The 5,983-nt window shown below is 41.4% G+C and overlaps 1 protein-coding gene across 3 annotated transcripts in view; it reads left to right on the top strand.

Annotated features, from left to right (window-relative positions):
* LOC110293451 (arylacetamide deacetylase-like 4) overlaps window positions 1-5,983 on the top strand; it is a 201,209-nt gene that overhangs the window by 26,975 nt on the left and 168,251 nt on the right. The window lies entirely within an intron of this gene.

The raw sequence follows: 5,983 nt of genomic DNA, 5'->3' as shown, positions 1-5,983 counted from the left end.
TCTTGCTAGTGTATGCAATGGTGTCAGCGTTTAGAAGCTGATTATGGGATGGATCCCTGGATACGGCAGTCTCTAGATGGTCCATCCTGAAAAAAACTTTTAATGAAAGATTTTATTTTAAATTATATGTGTGTGTGTGTGTGTGTGGTGTGTGTGTTTGTGTGTGTGATATGAGTTCAGTGCTTGTGGAGGCCAGGAGAGGGTTCTGGATCTCCTGGAAGTGGAGTTACAGGCAGTTGTCAGCTACCCAATATTAGTACTGGGAATCAGACTCAGGTGCTTTGCATGAGCAGTAAGTAAGTGCTCTTAACTGCTGAGCCATCTTTTCAGACCCAGACTGACAATTTTGGAATGCCACCATGGCTTGGGTGATGTATGTTGGACAATGATGAGCATGTTCATGGGTCCAAGCGGATTCTTTGGATGCTGCTGTTCACGGTTTTCAGGAATGGGTCTATAAGTGCCTACGGTGATAGGGTTAGTCCCTGTATGCCACAAAAGTGAGGTAAGCAGCCTGCAGAGTTTGTGAGTGTTGTTTGGTTTCATGGGTGCTAAAAGAAAGATGGGGCCAGCTTACGTGGTTTTCTAAGGACAGCCTAAACTACATACCTGGATGACAAAACAGAGGTCTGCAAAGAATAAACTAGAACTTCATCACAGGGTACCCCATAGTAATGGCATTTTGTGAACGTGGGTTAGCTTGCCTGGACTCAAATCCCTTTTCAGGTGTGCAAACATTGACGGAGTTACTTAAACCTCTTCTTGACTGTTTTTTTTTTTTCATCAGAAGAATGAGAATAATCACTATGTCCTTCTCATACCTTTGTGTGAAGTTGTGTGAGGCAGTGAGTTAAGGGTAAGTGACAATGTATGGCATAGAATAGACCCCGGCAAAGCATAGACATAAAAATGTCTGTTCCATGTAATTGGCTTTGGAATTGTACTTTTGGAGCAAACAACCTGTTGTATTGGAACATGACTTGTCTCAACCCAAGCTTGTGTTGGGTCCTGGTTTCCCACTGCAGGAGTGTTGGAAGCTGATGACATGGGAGGGGGCAGAGCTGTCATGGATGGACTAATGGGTTTCTCGTGTGAGTGAATCCTGCTCTTGCGGGACTGCAGTGATTACCCTGACAGTAGGTATATATAAACTAATGCCCCTCTTCTCCTGTTTCTTCTGCTCATGTCTACTTCTTTTTCTTATTTCCAACATGATTTTAAATGGCACAAGACCTTTGTTTCATGTGGCCACCTGAATTTGGGCTTCTAAACTTTTGAAACATGTGACAAGATAAACCCCATTCTGTAAGTTATCCAGTCTTAGGTGTTATGTCCCAGCAAGGGACAGCAGATTAAGACACTTACTCACATATTCTCATGGCCTAGGACAATTCTTGACATAGACACTCAAATATTTGTTGAAAGAATAAACAAGGGTGGGAGAGACGCCTCAGTGGTTCCAGAAGACCTCAGTTCAATTCCTAGATCCCAGGTTGGGCAGCTCACAATACTTGTGACTCCATCTCCAGCTCCAGGGAATGTTCTCTTATGTTCTCTTCTAGCCTTCATGAAACCTGTACTCACATGTACATTTGCATATACACAAACCTCTCTCTCATTCTTTCTCTTTCTCTCTCTCTCTTTCTCTTTCACACTCTTTCACACACACACACACACACACACACACACACACAAAGATATAAAGTAAAAATTGTTAAACAAAACAAGGGGCTCTGTTGAGTGATGGTTTGACGGTTAAGAAAGCATGTGCTCTTTCAGAGGACCCATAATCTGTTCCCAGCACCCATGTTAGGCAGTTCACAATTGTATGTAATTCCAGCTCCAGAGTATTTAGCTCTGGCTTTCTAGGACATGCACTCAAGTGCACATTACTACACAAAGACACATATGTACACACATTAATGAAAATAATATACATACATACACATACATACACACATACATACACATATACATGCATGCACACAGGCACACACACACACACACACACACACACACACACACACACACACACACACAGGCTAGATCAGGGGATGCTGCTCAATTTCTTGCCTGCAGGGAGTGGAAGAAGCCCTGAGTAAGTTCAGGTCCTCAGCACCTACATAAAAAGCCAGCTCAGCACCATGGTCCTAAAAGCCTGTTATTCCAGTGATGTGTGGAAAATGTAAACATTTTGTTACTGTTGTTGTCATCGTTTTCATCATCATCGTCATCATCATGATGTAAAACTATTAAAATGGCAAAGGAGCCACTTGGAAGAAATTCAAATTTCTGCAGGGTCAGCAGTTCTTAAAATCACACTATATGCTTAAGTTTTATATCTTCTTAGCACTACTTTAGTGTGTGAATATGAGATTGAGTCCTGTTAATTCAGTGTGACGATCATGGTATAATATGACCATATATTAGGGATAACAATGCCTCTTTGACTCCCCAAAACCTCACTGGGTGTACGTAATTGTTTGACTTGACACCCTTCTGCAGAAGTAAAACGTTTGGATTGTGTGGTCACTTTTTTGAGATCCCAGATCCACCTGTCACAGGTGGGAAGCAGAGACAGCTGGATTCCCAGAAGCTCTCACTGCCAAGCTCCAAACCAATAAAAGGCTCAGTCTCAAGCCAAAAGGGGAAGGCACCTGAGGATGAACACCTGAGGCCGTCCTCTGACTTCAACACACACCCTATACACATTTATTCCTGGATCCCGCCCTTGTGTGAACATGGACCTCTACATGCCTGTGCACACACATGAACAACAGATTTGAGAAAGTTCCTTTCAAAGTGGACAAGTATCTTGTGTGTTGAATACTCAAAGATTTCTTGCCTTGTGCCCATCCCAACCCCCTCATTACCATGACGCCCTTCCCTACACACAGATTTGAGTACGGAATCCTTCATCCACGTGCCTTCCCATCTGCTTCACTGTGCTCAATTTACCACCAGCAGCTGGGTCAGCTGGCCACTATTCAATTTGTCACAAGAATGTAAGAGATGAAGCAATAACAGATGGGCCTTTTCTGCCTGCTGAGTGCTGAGATTAAAGGAGTGTGCTACGAAGATACAAGAGGTTGGCTTCAAAGTTGAGAGCCTCTTGTATTAGCCTCTAGTGCTGGAATGACAGACTTGCCCTCCCCTCAGTCAATTTGAATAAATGAGTTATATACCATTTAGTCTACTTATGATGCCTGACAATACATGTGTGACGATCGTGGTATAATATGAATTCTTCATAACAAATAGCTTATGTTGATTGACCCTGTATTTCTGTCAGTTGCTCCAGTGTTTACTGATTTAATAATCATTCAGAGGTAGGCATGACTCATAGGTGGACAGCTTAACGGAGTGCTGGGAAGGGAGCATATCTGTGTAGCCAACTCACATTTGAAGAAGTAGAATGTCATCAGCACCCAAAAAGCAAGCCTTACTGTACCTGCTTCCCTTCCCAACAAGGATAGGAACTTGTGACCCACTAATTCCTTTGATAGGTGTCTAGTTTCATTTCTGCTGCAGTGATAAATGGGGACTAAAAAACACAGCTCAAGGGAGAAAGAGACTACTTTATCTTACAGTTTTAGGGACGTTAAGGCAGAACCTCCAAACAACTCTTCATAGTATATCCATTGTCATGAGCAGAAAGAAACGAATGAATGCATGCTTGTTTGCTTGCTTGCCCTCAGTCCAATTTCTCCACTTTCATACAGTTCATGATCTCCTGCATAGGGAATGGTACTGCCCAGAGTGGGCTGTATATTCTTGCATCAGTGTCAATAAGACAACCCCCCCCCCCATAGACATACCCACAGGACAACACAATGCAAGCAGCAACACTTTTTTTCCCAGGTGGTTCTAGGTTGTGTCAAGCTGACAATTAAAGATAACTAGCACACTAGGAGTTTCTGCACGATATATAAAAATATGCCTATAAAATTGCTTGTGAAAAAGTAATATAAAACAGTTAAAAATTGTTAAGGCCTAGGTAGTGTTACCTGTCTAGCCTGCCATTTAGTGCTGTTACTAACATCATAAGAAAACGTTCATATGTGCTGTTACTAGAAAACTTTTTTCATGCCCAAGTTGATTGTATACTCGGTTATGCTGTGTGCTTTAGTGCTTTGGAAACCAGTCACAATAGAAGTCGGTTAGAACTGCTTTGTAGTTAGGCACATTAAACTTGGACCTGAATCAACCACCAGGCAGCACTTCCTGCACCTATGTATATGTTTTTATGGTTTTTGCTTTTATAAGCTGCTCCTGGAATGGACTCCAACCTAAGAGAGATAACCTGCACTGATACAAGAAGCTATTTGGAATAAAACTTCCATTTTGAGTGAGGGGGTGGAGTAAAGTTGAAGTTACCAAGGCCTCCCCGGGAAGTGACACCCTGCTTGGCAGTAACAGATATGTACATGAATAACTGATGTCATGGTTGACAAGTTAAAGACATGAATGCTAGGCAAGGCAATTTCATTGCCACAGTTGAATACCTCAACCAATAGGAGCAGGATAAGTATACGACTAAGACATTTTCCTAAGGAAATCCCCTATCCCTAAATCCCAGTTGGTGGAATAACTTGGCACATAAGTTTGTGGATTTCAGGGCTTAAAGGATCTGTTGATTCCTGGCTCAAGTTGACAGCCAGTTCCCAGTTCTGGTCTGCAGCCCCAATCGAGCAGTCTTAGGGTGTGGTGTTCAATAAACCATCCCTGTTTGACTGAAATTGAGTGGTTCATGCAATGATTCCCAGGCCCCAAAAGAAATATCTGAAATATCTAATGGCAACCTTGTATTCTCATGGTTTGCAATTCTATTTATCAAAAGAAAGGAATGCCTAATATATCTGAAATAACAAATAAATCTTGAAGGCATTATTTCACATGACAGGTTTCACAAAAAACATATATTGTGTGCTTCTACTCAGACAAAGTGTGTGGTGAGAATACAAGTGCTTGAAAAAAATTTTAAGTGTACGTGTGTGTATGTGTGTGTTTAAAAGACAAGATCTCACTAGTCTCAGCTGTTCTGGAACACACTTTGTAGACCAGGCTGTCCTCAAACTCATAGAGATCCACATGCCTTCTCCTTCTGAATCTGGATTATGGGTGTGCACCCCTTCTTTTTAGATTTATTTTTTCACATTATTTATATGAGTATTTTAATTGTATGATCATATTTGCATCATGTGCATTCCTGATGCTCCAGGAGTTCAGAAGAGGGTATAGAATCCCCTGGAACTGAAATTACAGATAGTTGTGAACTACCATGTGGGTGCTAGAAATTGAATCTGCAAGAACAGTAAGTGCTTTTATTCTTAGAGCCATCTCTCCAGCTCTTGAATTTTTTTTCAGGCAACTTTTCATGTATTCCAGGCTGGCCTTGAACTCTCTATGTAACTGCGATGTACTTCCAAAGAACTGGGATTACAGCTGTGTGCCACTAAGCCTAGTTTATGTGATGTTGAGAATTAAACTCAGGGTTCTGTACATGCTGGCCATTCTACCTACTGAGCTTTCTAGTTCTTGAACTAAAACAAATAATTATTTAGGAGAAACAAAGATGATTTGTGACTTTAGTTTCCAATTGTAGCAAGAGAATGAAAATTTGAAATATTCTTCCAATGATATGAAATCATTCATCTATTTTCTGCCTATGAATTTTCTTATTCTGAATATTTCAGATGAATGGAATAATTTAGCACATGGTCTCTTTTGACTGAACGTTTTAAGTTAGCATCATGTTATTAAGGTTCATCTATGATGTAGCATGTTCTTCTCACGAGTGGATAATACTTCCTTGTATGACCATTGCATACACTAGCAAGATTTTGCTGAAAGGACCCAGATATAGCTGTCTCTTGTGAGACTAGAGACTATGCTGGGGCCTAGCAAACACAGAAGTGGATGCTCACAGTCAGCTATTGGATGGATCACAGGACCCCCAATGGAGGAGCTAGAGAAAGTACCC

The sequence above is a fragment of the Mus caroli genome, chromosome 4, assembly GCF_900094665.2.
Source record: "Mus caroli chromosome 4, CAROLI_EIJ_v1.1, whole genome shotgun sequence".
Lineage (NCBI taxonomy): Eukaryota > Metazoa > Chordata > Mammalia > Rodentia > Muridae > Mus > Mus caroli.
Note: the sequence above shows the minus strand (reverse complement) of the source record. Positions and strands in the feature narration are given on the sequence as shown.